Source organism: Periplaneta americana, chromosome 5 (genome assembly GCF_040183065.1).
Source record: "Periplaneta americana isolate PAMFEO1 chromosome 5, P.americana_PAMFEO1_priV1, whole genome shotgun sequence".
NCBI lineage: Eukaryota > Metazoa > Arthropoda > Insecta > Blattodea > Blattidae > Periplaneta > Periplaneta americana.
In genome coordinates, this window is record NC_091121.1 from 184,343,118 (window position 1) to 184,362,219 (window position 19,102).

At 34.5% G+C, this 19,102-nt stretch overlaps 1 long non-coding RNA gene across 1 annotated transcript in view; it reads right to left on the reverse strand.

Annotated features, from left to right (window-relative positions):
• Nucleotides 1-423: 423 nt before the first annotated feature.
• The window catches only part of LOC138700317 (uncharacterized), an 18,740-nt gene continuing 61 nt past the window's right edge, over nt 424-19,102 (reverse strand). Inside the window, exons 1-3 of the long non-coding RNA XR_011332326.1 lie at nt 18,948-19,102; nt 14,547-14,714; nt 424-446 (exon numbers count right to left, since the gene is read on the reverse strand). The exon at nt 18,948-19,102 is cut by the window's right edge and continues 61 nt beyond it. This is a non-coding gene — a long non-coding RNA (uncharacterized lncRNA). The remainder of the gene's footprint in view (nt 447-14,546; nt 14,715-18,947) is intronic.

A 19,102-nucleotide genomic window follows, 5' to 3' on the forward strand; every position in this document is an offset into this window, starting at 1 on the left:
CAATGGATGTGGAATAACGATACGTGTTAATATTTTTATTTAATTTACAAGAAAACCGTTCATTTAATTGAAAAATTGCAAAGGGATAAGTTATTCCTCATCAGTTGCTCTAATCATGAGAATAAAAATCGTACGAATTGTACTTATCGACTAAAACAGTGTTAATATTTGGGGGAAAATTATTTTTTCTAAAAAAATATCCATTTGAGACTAATATGATATTATAATTTTATTTTTCGAGGTCTATCCAAGGAATAACTGCACAGTTGTACTACACCCACGCTGTACATATAACATTATACACTATGAAAGATATGTGAAAGTTTATACCCTCCTCTTGTTGTTAGAATATAGGGATATGTCAAGAAAAATGTATTATTTGTCTTTCGATGGATTTGTAACTTAGTTTAGGGCAATACTTACGAAAAATCCTGAAGCGTCGTGACCTGAAAATAAAAATTCTTATGAGATTACTGTGACTAACTACAGCCATATGCTGGAAAAGGAGAACATGCATGTCGACTGAAATTCTCCAGTATGGGGTTAACTAAATCTCTCCTTTACCAGAAACATTGTTTAAAGTCTGTATAAATGAATGGATTTCCAAGTGGAACAGAATTATTTTTAACAGAGATATCGTATTAACCCTTAAATTGGCAAAAATTCAGTTCTCACACTAGTTTATTAAACCTTGTCGGACCGTAAAGAAAACAATGATCGCAATGTCCATATTTTATGTTATACAAATTGTGAAATTTTAATTTTCCTACCAATTTTTTTCTTTGTTGTTCTATTAAAATTATAGCATAAAGCCTATTAACCTGTTGTATCCTATAGGATACTTTGCGAATTTAAGGGTTAAGAAGTGAGCCCTCTTTATTTTGAACACGATGAAATGATGGTCGTTGGTTCAGAAAAGAATCAAAGTTAATGATCAAGTTAAAATACGAGGGTTACTCCAAAAGTAATGCACAACATTTTTTTTATTTATTTTTTATTCTACATCTTTGCAATTTATGGAGTTCATAGATACATCCTTCCCGCTTGAATTCATATTTAATTTAATTCGTTCCCGTGATTGGCGCCATGATAGCACTCCTTCAAAATGGCTGCTGTACTTGACATTCGTCAGAAGCAACGTGCTGTTATCGTGTTCCTGTGCTGTGAGAACGAGACAGTGGGAAAAATTTACAAGATGTTGAAAAAGGTGTATGGAGATGCAACTGTCGATCGCAGTAAGGTTAGTCGGTGGGCAAGCAGATTATCTGGTGAAAGAGGGCACGCCAATATTCGGGATACTCCTCGCAGCGGCAGACCCTGCACTGCAAGAAGTCCTGACAATGTCAGCGCGTTAACAACATGGTTGTGGCTGACAAACGCGTAACAGTGAAAGAATTGTTACTCCAAGATTGAATAGGAGAAGCTAGTGTGTGCAGAATATTGAAAAAGTATGCCACACGGAATCACCATTAATTCTGACGCATATGTGGCAACTCTCAAGAAACTTCAAGTTCGACTGAGTCGTGTTCGACCACATCGAGAGAAGCAGAATGTTCTGCTATTGCACAACGCACGGCCACATGTCAGTCACAAGACCACAGACCAGATTAGAAAACTTAGGTGGAAAACAGTGGAACATCCACTTACAGTCCTGATCTGGCACCATGCGATTACCATCGCTTTGGTAAACTGAAGGAATACCTACTAAGTAGTGGCTCAGACGTATTGGTCCAGACTTTTACCGTGTAGGTATACAGACCCTCGTTCCAAGGTTGCGTAAGTCAGTTGAAAGGGACGGGGTTATGTGGAAAAGTGACATTTTGTTCCTAAAGTATGTATCTATATTCTGTGAAAGTAGCAAAGCTGTAGGTTAAAAATGCAATTTTTAAATAAATGTTGTGTATTACTTTTGGAGTGATATCAAATGATTTTGGAATGAATGTATCTGTCAAAATAATAAAGAATAAAAGTATTTTATGATAGATTGCAATACCGGTATAAAAAATTTAATTGTACAAATGTTCGGAAAAAGTATCAGACTTTTAATTGTCTGAGACATGCTGTGACGAAAACAGGAATATCTCATAAAAATGACTTTTACGCAAAATTTAGAACTTGAACTTGCAAGAATGACAAGCTTGTACAGGGACATCATTTTATTTTTACTAACATTTTTAATATTAACCTGTCTATACCTTTAGAGAACCGGAAACACCGCTCGCTACCCCCTTCCACGACTGGAGTTCCATGATACTGGCGTAAAACACAAACACATCACTTTACTAGGTATAGGAGGGAAGAAAAGCAGTTCGTCCATTTACGTAAACTAGGAAATATCGCAATTTTGAGTTTGATAATTTTCATTAGGTTTTTGTTTAATCAAAATACAGTACTGTATTAACAATAAGTGTTTTTACTCACGAACTGAGCTGTCCATGTGGACGTATTCATTATGCAGTGTATATTATACTGTCTATAGCACATTAGCGTACAATATAGAGAAAGAAGTTAAATTGAAAAATAATCATAATATGGATATTTAAATACATTTTTGAAATTGGTGGCCGTTCATTTCGATACAGGCTTCACTTCTTTTGCGCATATTATTGCACTATAGACTATTGCATCTAATTCTAATTGTCAGCTTCGTTCTTCGTATCAGTAACTCATGTTGAAATAATTCTGTACCTACTCTATAAAAGATTACCTTACGTACTGTAAATTCAAAATTCAATCTTCACTTCTGCCCGACCCGCACAGATAAAATTACTCAGACATGCTATCTACTGTCCGTCCAAGTGGTTATGCCGCAGGATCGTAGAAAGGGGGAAAATCACGTGACAGTTAATTACTTAACGAGGCCCTTTTATTTAAGTTATTTTAAACAGTTGTATAATATTATGTAAACGTCCAATTCCTAATAGAAATTAATCTTTTCAGAAAAGAGCTAAGACAGCCCAGCTTTTACAGAGGGGCGTGCAGAAGCAGGTGGGGGAAATCGGGATGCGACGTAGGCAAACGGACAGTACCTGTGCGAAAATATGATTCAATATTGAAAGCTCTTTCGTCACTGGAAAACGCGAATTTATTTCTGGAACGTACTATACTCCCTAACTCAGTGCAGCCTTGATTCTGTCTGAAGGACAGTTGGAACTTCATTAGTAGAAGGGGTGGGAGTGAAATACATTAAAAAACTCAGGTACAATAAAAATTGAAGTAAAAATAAAATGATGTCCTTGTACTTGTACGCTGATGTACAAGGACGACGATTGTAACAATAATTATGACTGCAAAATAGAGAAAATGCAACATTACAGAAATTGGTCTTCACCTACACTCCTTTTTGTCAAAAAAATATATACAGACAAAATAAAAGATGGTTGGATATGATTAAATTGGAACATGAACCACTCGAAACCTTGAAGTATAACATATATATGCAAGATATCCATCATATTAATTCACAGAGGTAACAGATCAAGTCAGTGTGAACAAGTTTTGTCAAATAAGTTTTTGATACGCCTAACAGTTTTGAGAATACGAAATGTAACGTGTTCCGCAGTGGGGATGATTATAACTGCAATCATCACTCCGCAAGACTTGTGAGAGGAGAATGAAACAAAAACGTGTCATCAGTAGGCACTTTCCAACAATGTGGCCTCCGCGATCTCCAGATTTCAAAACCCGGCCGAAATTTGGTTGTGAGGTTACCTTAGAGAACGAGTTTTCCTGACACATCCAACAACCCTACTGCAACTGAAAGATGCCATCTCGCAAGAAATTGCCAATATTCCAAGACATCTGCAAAATGCTGTGCATGGTGTCGCAGACAGAATGCTGTACGTTGAACAAGAGAACGGCGGACATCTTCCCAATGTTTTGTAAACCCCGTTGTGATGTTTTTGTTTTTTTCCCTATCTCAAATATTATAATATTTATAGCTGTTTAATGTTTGAACTGATTTTTGAAATACCCCCTATATAAATTTTAAATTTGCTTCGTTTCCGTGTTCAATATTAGAGAGTTTTTGCCACACTGGTTTTTGTTTCAGGTAAACTGTAAAGTCACATGATCGATGTTCTATGCATGCGCCACATTATCGTTACCAGAAATCCTGCTACGGTGGCATGACAATCCTATTCGTTTAACGATAAGCAGTATCGTGGGCAGAATGAAGGAGGAAAGGCTACTTTTCAACATTGATGATGACGTAATATGAATGTGTGAAGTAATTGCAACTAATCCCTATGAAAACTAGAATCTGTGGAAAGATATTCATGAGAAAACAGTGACTGGAACTGTAAAACCTTTCTCGCTGTCACTATGAGTCATAAAAAGAGCATAATATAATATTACGGATCATCTTATCCAACTATGATGGAATTCTGACAGAGCAAATTTACGGAACTAAGTATTAAGATATGCGCTCACTGACCGGAATGGATTCGTTCGGAGCGTTGGGATTTTATTATTTTTTTTTCGTTGTTGGTAACTCTATAACATCTATTAATGCTTCATGGTGGTGCTAACAGATGGAGTTACTTGTCAACAATGTGACGCTGAAACGTGTGTTCAGGTTACTGCCCAGCGACAGTCCTGATATATTGTATTTTATATTTTTTATGATTGGCTAATTAATATTAACCCGGAAAAATACTAAATTAACCAGATATGTCCTTCATATGTTATTTATGTTGTTACAGAGCTGTTCATTCATTTATAGGTTCAGTTCAGAACACTAATACAGTGACGTAACATAGACTTCAACTGTTTGTTTGAAGTCTTAATGGCGGTATTATACTTGACTTTCATACTCCATACTCCATCGGCAAGTCTATCGTGCTATCAAAAAGGAGTGCGTTATATGGCAGTAAAAATTTTTAATAGCCTCCCTATCGATATAAAAAATGAAACTCAAAACATAAAATTATTTAGGGCCATTTCTCACGCCTTCTATTCTGTAGGTGAATTCATGACATTCAATAACATTTCATGAAATTGATACTAAAACTATGTGTTGTACTAGTAGACTATATTGTAAATCTCGTCTGTATATATTTCATCTAGACTGTGACTATAAATTAAGATTTTATAATAGTATTAAGTTTTTTGACTTGTTCCATATTCTAGCTGTAAGCATGTATGAATACCATGGAATGTTAATAAATACAATACAATACAATACCACGTGACCACTTCATCCAATCAGAAATGATACGTTCAATGACCACACTGTATTCATAGAGTGAAATAATGCTCTCTAGCGGTAATTTACAACATTATTTGGTGATTCTTTTTTTTTATATATTTTTTTATTTGTCCATGAAAGAGTTAAAAGCATAGGACTTGTCAAAGAGAGAGAGAAAAAACAATTAAAACAGAAAACAATAATTAAAATAGATAAAAATATAATAAATTAGGACCAAAGTATTTCATCTAAATTGTAGGGACAGAGATTTGTTAAAATTCTTTCGATGTATCATTTAAAACGGGTACCTTAAATCATTCGTATTTTTAATTTAATGAGGCAAACCATTATATACTGTATTTTTAAGCCATAGACCATATACATTTTGTTGAAACTTGTCAATCGATGTGCTGGAATATTAAAATTATCCTTAAAACGAGTGTTGTAATAATGAAAATCACTATTTCGATAAAAATTGATCTTATTAGAATGTATTAATTCTATAAGCTTAAAATATATATAAAGCATAAACTGTTAAAATATTCCATACATAATGTACGATTACCAACACCTGCCATGCATCTCACAACATGCTTCTGAGCAGTAAAACATCACTCATCTTCTGACTTGACCCCCAGAAGCATATGCCATGTGATAGTCTCGATTCTACTTCGGCGTAATAATAGGTCTGTATGGTTCTATGACACAAACCAGATCTCAAATTTGGTAACAGACAACATTCATTTTCTGAATTAGGTGTTACCGTAGAAGGGGGTAAAGTCGATCAAAATTTTACAATTTTTTTATGATATTGAGGTTATGCGATGGAGCGAAGTTCCTCGGAAAATAGCATTTTGTAGTTATATCCTTCACTTATGGAGGGACGTTAAAAGAATTGAATTACAATCTATAAAAATCTGTTTTTTTTTATTTGGCTTGTGATCTAAGTTACCTGCTTAAATAGGGTAAAGTCGATCACCATTGAATTTTTAATTTAAGATCGATTTTAAAATATTGCGGAGTAAAGTCGATCACTGTTTATGTTTTTAAAAAACAAATTAAGTGTATTACATATATTTTATTTATTATAAGGGGTGTAAAAAACAATAATAAACTTCAATATATGCCTATAGCGTTATATAGTGTATCTTTTGTTACTGTGATCATACTATTCGATACAATTAGGCCTATAGGTCTCCACTGTACAATCGTGACTATGATTGCCAACTTATAAAACATAAAAACACATTTTAATACTTTACATACCAACAAACAAAGATTTAAGAATTCAAAATTTACATTGAAATACCACCCTTATTATAATCTAAAATGCAATTCAACATTGATTAAGTTTTTATCAGATGTTATTTGAAATCTTCCCCTCCTCATGTCACTTTAGAAACTATGTTGTTCCCATAGTCAGGTACAGAGGGGTGTACAAAATATGTTCCTTTGGCAGTGCTTCTCTTATGCAAGAAATTCACCATAATTTCGTCTTCCTCTTTCCCCACTATCCCATCGATATAAGCTACACTATGACACCTTTCTATTTATAAGTATTAGTTGGATGTATTTCGGTGAACAATTTATTCTTCCTGCTGGTCCTATCTGCTTCGGGTAGGTCGATGGCATGATCGACTTAACCCTACAAAGGTACAAGTTTTCTTAAAATAATAAGTTTCAATACTAACATTTACGAACTGCAAAACTATTATTTTAGGATACAATCTCAACGAAAAGTACTTACGTATACTTCCTGTCTCCTTTCACTGCTGACTATAATTTAGAGTTTGTAAGACTTTGTTTTCATTTAAGAGAAAAAGTTGAGAATAACAATTTTCACTTCAACGGTAATTACACAGTGTTCCCATTGTTGGCATTCGCAGGCTTTTTGTTGTCCCTCTCGCTTACATTTGCAATGTCAGACAATGAAGTCAGCATAACAAAATTTTAACAAGTAACTGAGATAATATATAATTTTCAATAAGAAATCGCAAATTATCGATTTTACACCCACTGATTGACTTTACCCACTTCTACGGTAACTGTGTAATTTCCAATTCAAATGTTCATCAAATATTAGGCCAAGAAATTTAGTTGAATATGTCTGGGATATTTGGTGCTAGTTAATACTAATGTTTAAAATAATTTCCCTTTCGTTTGGAAATGCAGACAAGTGAGCCATACTATAATAAAAATAATCCGAACGCAACGAACGAATTTTTTTTCCGGTAACCTTTAATGTAAAATAAAAAATCAAAATATTTCCATCATTAAAGACAAAATTAATGTAACGCACAAAGCAAGCATAAAACAGCTTCACAACAATGCTCTTAGCTTATCACATTATGTTCATTAGATGTAATATAATAATTATGACGTCAATAAACTTGCATAAATATTAGAGATGATAGATTTTTACATCACGATAAATGTGAAGTTTGCCCAAATGCTGTCAAAATAAGTAATTTGATGGTTAAAAGCATGTTAAGTATATTACTATAGTTTGTAATCGGTGTTAAAATGCGAAGTAAATTGAATACAAGATGGGAAATGTGTTTCTTCCGTTTTCCTTGCCTTTGTCATATTCATTGACAGATGGCTGGACAAAAACTATTTTAATGGCAAAACTCGCTATTGTGCTTACCCTATTCAGTCACGTGATATACAGGGACATCATTTTATTTTTACTAACATTTCCAATATTAACCTGGCTATACTTTGTTGAGAACAGAAAACAAATTTGCTACCCTCTTCCATGACTGGAGTTCGATGATACTGACGCAATATACAAACAAATCACTTTACTAGGTATAGGAGGGAAGAAAAGTAATTCATCCATTTACGTAAACTAGGAAATATCGTGATTTTGAGTTTGATCATTTTCATTAGGTTTTTGTTTAATCAAAATACAGTGCAGTATTAACAATGAGTGTTTTTACTCACGAACTGAGCTGTCCATGTGAACTTATTCATTATGCAGTGTATATTATACTGTCTACAGCATATTAGCGTATAATATAGAGAATGAAGTTAAATTGAAAAATAATCATAATATGGATATTTAAACACATTTTTTGAAAATGGTGGCCGTTCATTTCGATACAGGCTTGAGTTCTTTTGTGCATATTATCGCACTATAGACTATTGTACCTAATTCCAATTACCAGTTTCGTCCTTCGTACCAGTAACTCATGTTGAAATAATTCTGTACCTACTCTATAAAAGAGTACCTTACGTACTGTAAATTCAATCTTCGCTTCTGCCGGATCCGAAAAGATAAAATTACTCAGACATGCTATCTACTGTCCGTCCAAATTGGTTATGTCGTAGGATCGTAGAAAGGGGGGGGGGATCACGTGACAGTTAATTACTTAACTAGGCCCTTTTATTTAAGTTATTTTAAGCAGTTTTAAGGGTATAATATTACGTAGACGTCCAATTCCTAACATACATTAATGTTCTTAGAAAAGAGCTAAGATAAGACAGTCCAGCCACTAGCCTTTACAGAGAGGCGAATAGAAGCAGATGGGGGAAACCGGGATGCGATGTAGGCAAATGGACAACAGTACCTATGCGAAAATAATTCAATATTGCAAGCCCTTTCGTGACTGAAAAACGCGAATAAATTTTTAGAACGTACTGTTTACTATGACCGTAAGGCTACTATGACTGTATATGCGATCTTGGATCTGTGTGAAGGACGGTTGAACTTCGTTTGTAGAAGGGGTGGGAGTGAAGTACATTAAAAAACTCAGGTACAATAAAAATTGAAGTAAAAATAAAATGATGTCCCTGTAGTTTACGGTAACAAGAAACACGTTATGACAAAATCTCTCTATTATTTCTCTTTTCATTTAGTATCGTCCTCTTAAGATATTTTCCGTTATTTCGTCTATCCTCTTTCATACATTTGTTGGCTGTTCTTGGCATTCTGTGTAAGGAGTGTGTTACACTAGAACTCTACCAGCTTCAAGGACACGTGATCCTTAACAGGATTTGTCTTTATAGTTCCTGTCACTGGTTTCCTAACCGCCTGACGCCTTTCACATTCGAGTGTTGTTAATAATGGCAGGTGTAACACGAAAACAAATCAGTTTGGAGACTAAATTAGTTGCGCTTAGTGATTTATATAGGGGGATAAAGCAGACTAAAGAGGTTAAAAGGTCTGGGTTTGTGCAACACTCATTACAATTTATAAAGAAACTCAAGAAAATAGAGGACAGTGTTGCAAGTGGTAAAATTAATCCTGAACGTAAGCGTTTATAAACTGCAACAGCAGAAGACGTTGACATTGCTACCTTGAAGTGGTTTATGTCTCTAGTATACCACTAAACCAGTGGTTGCCAAACACCACGAAATTGTGACGTAATAGAAATGCAACCAGCACACCACTATCGCAGGGAGAGGGGTGGAGTGGGTATCTCCTCAGGTAATGCAGTGAATAGCAGTGCAGAGACGGACTGTGACCAAAAAAACGAAAGCAATATAATATTCTGCTACTACAGGGTGCGTCAGAAAGAACGGATGGATTTCACATGGCAAGAAAATTGTAAAGATTCATCAAATCAAAAATTTATTGTTATCAACATATTCACCAATACATGCAGTTTATTTATGTAAAACAACATTATCCATATGATGTCCTTGGCTTTCAATACAGGCATCGAGGCGTTTTCTGATGTTCGCCATCACTTTCACAGTCATAGCTGGTGCAATTGCCACGATTTCTTCACGAATCGCTGTCTTCAGTTCGTCCAGTGTATGTGATCGATGTTTACAAACTTACGCCTTCAAATGGTCCCAAAGAAAGAAGTCGCAGGGCGCGAGATCTTACCGTAGCCTCGGACAATCTCAGTGCAATAGAATTTCGTCCAGGTGATTTCTTCTTTAATGTTGAACCTGTGATACGAAATGAAGCCACCCACCGCAAAATTGTATTCCGAGTTGGAATCCTAGCGTGACATCCGATGTCGAAATGAGTCCTGAGTGGCGATCACAGACTCTTCATTTTTAAAAAATGTCTCTACGATGAAAGCACGTTGTACACCAGACCAACACCATATTCTCAACTGAAACTGCATTCTATGGCTGACCCAACAGTCGTGGTCCCCCTCACTATATCTCTCTCCTCGTTGCGTATCGATAGTTTGAAATCCATCCGTTCTTTCTGACGCACTCTTTATTAACTATACACACTTTTTTCCATGTTAATTTTTTATCCTCCTATTAATTATTTTTGTATTATTAATAAAATAAAATAAATAAATTTTCTTATTTACCATAGAAAGAGCGTGTACTTTACATCAGCAGATATTTGAAATTAGAAAAACGTACCAGACTGGTCACGAAGTTGTAAATTATACTACATACTTAAAAAAAAAAAACGTTGAAGTATTTTACTCCGATTAAGACATAGAAGCCGTTATTTTTTATTGTTTATTTATTAATGAAATATTCAAATTACACTCATACGTAGAAAAAAAAACGAAGTATTTTACACCGATTGAAACATAGAAGCCAATCCCTTTTATTGTTTATTTATTAATGAAATATTCAAATTACATTACATACGTCGAAAAAAAAAGTCGATGTATTTTACCCCGATTATGCCATAGAAGCCGTTACTTTTTATTGTTCGTTTATTATTCAAGTTGCAGGTAAGGGCTTGGTAGTCTTCATAACAAGAAAATGACAACGTACATTGTTCTTTCATAGTTCATTTAAAATTTTACAACAAATTAAGTATCTCATATTTTTGCCATCTGCACAAAATAAATACTTTTCCTCCCATGCTCCTTAAAATTAAGTTTTTGCTTACTATCTGTTTTGGAAAAGACATCGAAACATATTATCCTACACACTTGTAACATTACATGCGTACGTCCGCTGTTGATAAATGTCTTTACTTATATCGAAGTGAAGGCTGTAAACAGAGGGTGGGGATATGTTGCCATGGTTACGCTTGAGTGGAGGCAGGGGCATGTGTCGCGACACAGCTTTTGGTGATCACTCTGCACTAGGCCATCCGATTGTACTCGAAACAGTATGAAACATATTTTTTGCTGAAAACCTCAGAACCAAAAGGCAGAGTACAATAATTACACTGAACAACAAGAATTTTGCTCCGACTTAAAACAATGTGTCCCTTATGGTTTGATGTGCGCTGAATCCGAAAATGCATCTCTTTTCTTCGTATCACGTAAGATTTTAAAGATATGCTACGATTTTACTTTTCGATAAGCGCTCTCCCAGGAAACATCTGGCGCTGGTTGTTGGGTATAAACCAAAACAAAAGCTAATGCATTTTATGAGTTTATGACTTAATTCCGGTTTTTTATGGTTGTTTGCATGTGATTTTGTATTTCTGATAAATAAACAGATATTGGTCCCTTCTATTAAGTACATTTTATAACAGTTCGAAGTGAAGTCTATGCAATGAACAAACAAGGGTGTGGTTTTCAGTATTTAAAGAAAAAGTTTACCATTTTGAGTGAAGGAAAATTAAAAGAGGGTATTTTCATCGGTCCACAAATTCACAAAATTATGGCTGACTCTTTGTTTGAAGAAAAACTTTCTGTTACGGAAAGAATGACATGGCGCGCTTTCAAAGATGTTTGCTCAAATTTCCTGGGAAATTCTAGGGCAGAGAACTACATAGAACTTGTTGTGGAAACCATGTTAAGTGCATATGACAAAATGGAGTGTAATATGTCTCTCAAAATACACTTTTTGCATTCTCATTTGGATTTCTTTCCTCCTAATCTTGGAGCGGTAAGCGACGAGCATGGGGAAAGAGTTCATCAAGAAATATCTGAAATGAAAAGGCGATATAAAGGAAGATCATCATCCAGCATGCTTGCAGACTATTGTTGGTTCCTTGTAAAATACAGTCCCGGGTCTAGTTATAAACAGAAGTCATCCAGAAAATTATTTTAAATGTGAGTTCAAATTCCGACATTTTTCTCATTATACGCATGAAATATTTTTACTGTTATGTTTTAAACTATGTAACATGATTTTTGTATCCAGTACACATTTTTCAAGTATCATGAGGAAGTTTGAATCCCTAGTGTGTTGTAATTTTATCAGTAGCAGCGAAAAGTTAAAAACAAATAAGTTTTGTCATAAAAATTAAATTCATTTTCCCCGGAAAATGGTACATGACGGGGAAATTTGGATTTTAAATTCAGATTTAGGGCACACATATTAGTAAAATTCATCTATTTTTATTTCGGAGCACGACAAAAAGTAAATTTTTTTTGTTCAGTATTATTATCGATTAAAAAAAATGCCTAAACGTTAAATGATTTTGTACGTCAAGTAGGGTAATCAAATTGTGAGTAAAAGTTATTTTATAGTATGTAATATTATTTTGTACTTATTTATACTATATTATCCTTCAGAACATAAATTTGAGCAACATTTCATAATACCTCAATACAACAATGACCCTGATATAGTCCACGGCCGATTTGATGCTCCCTTCGCTTCTGAGAAACGAAGCGAGCATCAAGTCGGCCGTGTTTAGTCCCAAGAAAATTTCTATATCGAGCTTCATAAAATCGGGAACGGTAAAAAAGCGAAAAGAAACTGTAACCACAGTTTAGTATGTACAGTTGCGAAGCTTGGGATGATTTTTTTGCATATCTCGCGATAGTTGCTAGACGCTTGGAGCGCTGTGAGTACTAGGAACAATAGACTGTGTCACTGTCATCGTGATCTAATACAGGCCGTAAGGCAGACCATGTAAACTGGCTTAACCCGATCACGAAGGACGGCGTTTCAACCATATAAATTAGTTGGAATGTATAAACAGTAACATATGTTTCTCTAAAATGTAGTGTAATTGCATTAATAAAATTTAAAACAATGATTGTGAGACACTTCAGACATAAATCACTTGCGAGTTAAGATGAAATATTATTTTTGGTGTGAAAATTACGTTGTTCGTATCTGTAATACTTGCCTTTATTTCGATTAAATGTTGCGAAATTCTTGTACATTCATTTATGCACGATTCAATAATTTTCAGTTGCACCGCACGAACATTTAGATATGTTGAAATTATAGGTTATGTTTACTGTCACATTGCTCCTTTCTGTCTAATTTTATTGGTCTCCAATGCCCTGCCATTCATATGGAAATATTATAGGTTATGTTTACTATATCTTATATTCCTAAATTCGGAATTATACATTATAATTAAGCATAATGTCATGTATGATACTCCGCACATTCAATTTGTCTGTATTTTAATACTACAATTGAGTATTGAATTATTGTATTTATCTACTACCTAAGAGATGAAGTAACAATCGTACGTACGCTAATTTCATAGGAGTGGTATGATAAATTTTCTGTCTTTATGAAGGAAGGTAGATGTGCTATATTAAAATAACAATATAAATTCTTTTTTATTAAACCTCAAAATAGCTTCCGTTCTAAACTTAAAATGTTGATGCGAAAAGATTATGTAAAATTCTCTTCACATTAAAATAACATAGTTTTGTAATTATTTCTGCAACATATTATGCAACAAGAAGTAAAGGGAACTTATGGACACATTACACTAAATAAAGCTTAGCAATGATACGCAATAAAGTTATAATATAATATTTCACTGAGCTCCATACACTGAAATAGAAAACCCGAACATACATTACGGCCTGGTCTAGATCGGAAAGACATTGACCGTGCCGTATTTCGCATTGTTGTGAAAAGTTGTGTAAACTGTGAAATGTTCGTTATTGGTTGTAATAACTGTAAATGGCTAAAATACAATAATTTCAATAATAATATGGGACAAGGAGACGTTTGTAGCACTATAAATTCTAAGAAAAAGAGGTCAGCGTTATCCTTCCGAAAGATCGAGGAAGGTGAGTTTATAAAATATAATATATACTTTATGAAAATAATATATAAACCTTATGTATTTCGTATTTCAATAGTGGTAGGAAGGTGTTAATTTTTCAAAAGAACACGATATCAAAAGTACAATACATTTTATCGTCTGCTAGGGAAAGAGTCTGTGATGAGGCGATAGTAGCGATCCTGGTGGTGAGCAACTATCTATGGATGCATATTTAGTAAGTATTGAGCTTCGCAACTGTATATACTAAACTGTGCTGTAACATTATAGAACCACGAAGCACGGGCCGAAGCAGAGAGTCGTGTGAATGGAGGTATGGTAACGATCATTTTATTTCCTTCCATTTTCTCGACTAAATTTGAACCCGTAAACTTGAAAATTAACGTCCTCTAGCTACAACTATGAGTATACATGAAAATGTATGCAATGGTCCATAATAATATATTTTTGTTGCAATATTCAATATTCGGCTTTGCTATGTCCTACCTTCTGAGATAACAACGAGAAGTACAGCGGCAGAAAGCAACAGATACTTCATGTTTGAAGTTCTTCAGCGACTGCCATACCTCGTGAACAACACCGTTATATAGTATTGAATGTACGACGTAAATGCTCGTACTTTGAGTGGAAATTCCTTCTCGCTGTTAAATGTTCCTGGAAAAAAATGCTTTCAAAGTTATTTACAGTGGTTATCTACATACATGTTATAAATCAGACCCCCTTGGTTCCTTGTCATGTTATTAGTAACCAGGTTATATAAGGAAGATCCTGTATTCTGAAATATTCATTACACGTATAACCGATAATGTTGTAACGTGTTAGTTTTAATAATTGTGTATCAGATGTTGAAACTATCAGTTTGTCAAGCACTACAACAATTTGCAGAAAAAAGGGCTCTAGGCTATTTTTGGAGTTAAATCGATTATATCAGTTCTAGATACACACATCGGTATTCAATATCAGTATTTAAACCCTTCTTGTTCTCTCATTATCTTGTGCTATTCTTCATATTAGCCTATATTCTTCTTTCTCCCAGTTATGTTGCTTTTCTTCCTCTTATTCTTAGTTTGTTTTTTACTTTCTTGTTCTTTTTTATTTGTTTTTCTGTTTGTAGTCTGATTTTATTTTTATTCCTTTATCCCACTTCTGTTGCTTTTCTTCCTTCTCTTTTCCTGTTTCTTCCTTTCGTCCTATGTTTAGTACTGTTTTATTTGTTTTCTTTTCTTAGAAGTCTAATTTATTCCTCTTTTCCACCACGCTTGTTGACTTTCTTTCTAATTTTCTTTCTTTTTTCTTTCCCAACTTCTTTCGTTCTTCCTTCTTTCCCTGTCTTTGTTCCTTCATTTCTTTCTTTTGTTTCCTTTCCTACTGTTCTTGCTATCGTTTGTCTTCGTTTCTTAATAATCTAGCTTTATTCGTCCTCATTTCCCGCAACTTCTATTCTTTCTTCCTTTCCTCTGTTGTCCATTCTTCCTGCTCTTATTATTTTGATCTTAGTAGTCCGATTCCATTCTTCTTTTCTCCCACTTCTGTTCTTTTATTGTTTTGGTTTTATTTTTAATATTATATATTTATTTGAATGGTTTTAATTATAAATTATTTTTTAGAATATATGTAAATTAATTAGGCCTATGTAAATAAAATAACCTAATTTACTATACTCTTTTCCTTCTGTTTTCACATTTTCTTCTGTTATTATTATTTTCTTTTTTTCTTTTCTTTTCGTTCATTTTTCTTCTCTTTGTAGTCTAATCTTATTGTTCCATTTTCTCTCACTTCTTTTATCTTTCTTCCTCTTTTTCTTCTGTTTTCTCATTTGCTTCTGTTCTTATCATTGTTTTATTTTTTCTTTTCTTTCCGTTCATTTTTCTTCTCTTTGTAGTGTAATCTTATTGTTCCATTTTTCCTCAATTCTGTTATTTTTCTTCCTCCTTTTCTTCTGTTTTCTCATTTGCTTTGTTCTTATCATTGTTTTACTTTTTCTTTTCTTTCCGTTCATTTTTATTCTCTTTGTAGTCTAATCTTATTTGTTCCATTTTTCCTCACTTGTGTTATTTTTCTTCCTCCTTTTCTTCTGTTTTCTCATTTGCTTTGTTCTTATCATTGTTTTACTTTTTCTTTTCTTTTCGTTCATTTTTCTTCTCTTTGTAGTCTAATCTTATTGTTACCATTTTCCTTCAGTTCTGTTAATTGTCTTCCTCTCTTCTTCTGTTTTCTCCTTTCCCTCCGTTCTTATTGTTGTTTTTATTTTTTCTCTCCTCTTGGTAGTCTAATTTTATTGCTCCATTTTTCCTCACTTCTGTTATTTTTCTTCCTTTGTTTCTTCCGTTTTCTCCTTTCTCTCTATTGTTATTGTTTTGATTTGTTTGTTTTGACCAAATGCCTGAGAAAAATGAAGTTTTTTACTTCAAACCCAATCTCTATCTCTTTCAAACTGTGGATTATATGCCGGTAACAATTTTTCTGCAGTGAAAACTTATACATTACATTTTTTGTAGGAGAAAAATTAATTACTCCAGAATGAATGTACTTAGATTAATGAATTTTGAGACAGAGTTAGAAATATCTGAAAGGCTTCTTGTGCAAATATTACTGTTTGTTTAAACAAATTGTGACACCTCGTTCACGCATTAAAATTTAGACTTTTTCTTTATTCTCTTTAGGAAAAATTGCCATTTTATAAAATTCTCTAGAGTTTGAAATTCGCAGCAAAATTGACCCTGGACCGCCACTGTCACTTAGCCTACATCATAACATTGGGAGTTGTTAATACTGGTCAATCAGCTTATTCCCTGCATTTTAGTAAACAGTTATGGAGTTTGCTACAAGTGTGAAAAGGTTAGATTTCTTTCTTGAAAAAAAGTATAAATAGGTCGAAATTCAGGAATATGGTCGTGAAGTGGCAGATTATTGGGATGTGGAAGAATGACTAGAAATATTATCTAATTTTATCACAAAATTAATTGATCTAAATACATCTATTCTGTTATAATTAATTTTTTCCCTCTAAAGAATGTAATTTTTCAGTATGTTTTCATAACAGAAAAATTGTTATATAATTCACAGTTTTAAAGATAGAGAGATTGAGCTTTCATTAAAAAAAAACTTTTTCACATGTATTTGGTCCCTCTGGGATTTCATAGATGTATAAGGAGAGGAGTGCCCTTAAACTTCTGGCAGAACCTGTATTGCGTATTTAACCAAGATCAAAGATACGTATTTATTTATTTATTTTTTTATTAGGTTATTTTACGACGCTGTATCAACATCTAGGTTATTTAGCGTCTGAATGAGATGAAGGTGATAATGCCGGTGAAATGAATCCGGGGTCCAGCACCGAAAGTTACCCAGCATTTGCTCGTATTGGGTTGAGGGAAAACCCCGGAAAAAACCTCAACCAGGTAACTTGCCCCGACCGGGATTCGAACCCGGGCCACCTGGTTTCGCAGCCAGACGCGCTTACCGTTACTCCACAGGTGTGGACCGTATTCTTAATCCAGTTCAGACAACTGATTGACTGAGATTAGAAATGTAAAGTGCCAGCAGAATTCTGTCAACAACAATTAAGACAAAAGCACGTATTGTGTTCTGGGCCTGGCTTAAGGCAAACAAGTTGCCGAGAAAACCTAAAACATTGCCTGCCAGACAGTGTCCTTACGGTTCAATAAGGATGCCAGTAACTTAGGTGTGACTCGCTCTGTATTAATGTATATGTCTATGTATGAACACTCCAATCACTCCAAGGAAATAGTTATTAATAGATTTCGTATGAGTGACAGATCGGTATTAAGAAAACTTATGGTATAAATTAGAAAACAAGACAGACCCAGTGGTTATGCAAAGTGGTTTTGTTCAATTCAAAGAGGCTCGTTGCAATGTACTACAAGCTATAGGCGTACACGATAGAAAATTGTAGCGGTGTAGGCCTTACTTACTTACTAGCTTTTAAGGAACCCGGAGGTTCATTGCCGCCCTCACATAAGCCCGCCATTGGTCCCTATCCTGAGCAAGATTAATCCAGTCTCTATCATCATATCCCACCTCCCTCAAATCCATTTTAATATTATCCTCCCATCTACACCTCGGTCTCCCCAAAGGTCTTTTTCCCTCCGGCCTCCCAACTAACACTCTATATGCATTTCTGGATTCGCCCATACGTGCTACATGCCCTGCCCATCTCAAACGTCTGGATTTAATGTTCCTAATTATGTCAGGTGAAGAATACAATGCGTGCAGCTCTGCGTTGTGTAATTTTCTCCATTCTCCTATAACTTCATCCCTCTTAGCCCCAAATATTTTCCTAAGAATCTTATTCTCAAACACCCTTAATATCTGTTCCTCTCTCAAAGTGAGAGTCCAAGTTTCACAACCATACAGAACAACCGGTAATACAGCTGTTTCATAAATTCTAACTTTCAGATTTTTTGACAGCAGACTAGATAACAAAAGCTTCTCAACCGAATAACACGCATTTCCCATATTTATTCTACGTACGAGCAAATGCTGAGTAACTTCCGGTGCTGGATCCCGGACTCATTTCACCGGGATTATCACCTTCATATCATTCAGACGCTAAATAACTTAGATGTTGATACAGCGTCGTAAAATAACCCAAGAAAATAAAATATTTATTCTACGTATTAGGTTTCATAACAAGCTGTTTTTTTTACGGTGATGGGTTGTTAGCCCTTCGCCCAACCCCCCTGCTGGAGGACCACCCCTTATCGGCTGTCCACGACCTACTTACCTACTTACAAAATATTACGCCGTACTGGCGACGGTGATTCCTACACAATTATTATCTGGTTTAGGATTCCCGACCAGTCTTGTGATATTTGTGATAGCAGAGCGGAAGTAGAAGACATTTTATTTAAGCACTTGGCTTACCTTTCATTATTGTTCCATTTTTCACAGTATGTTCATCTCATCGCCTCTGAATAATATCTGTAGTTAAATAAAGAACAATTTTTGCAATTCATCAATTAATAGCAAAATTACATTAATAGTGCAGCACAATGGAAATCTGTGCAGCACTTAATTGA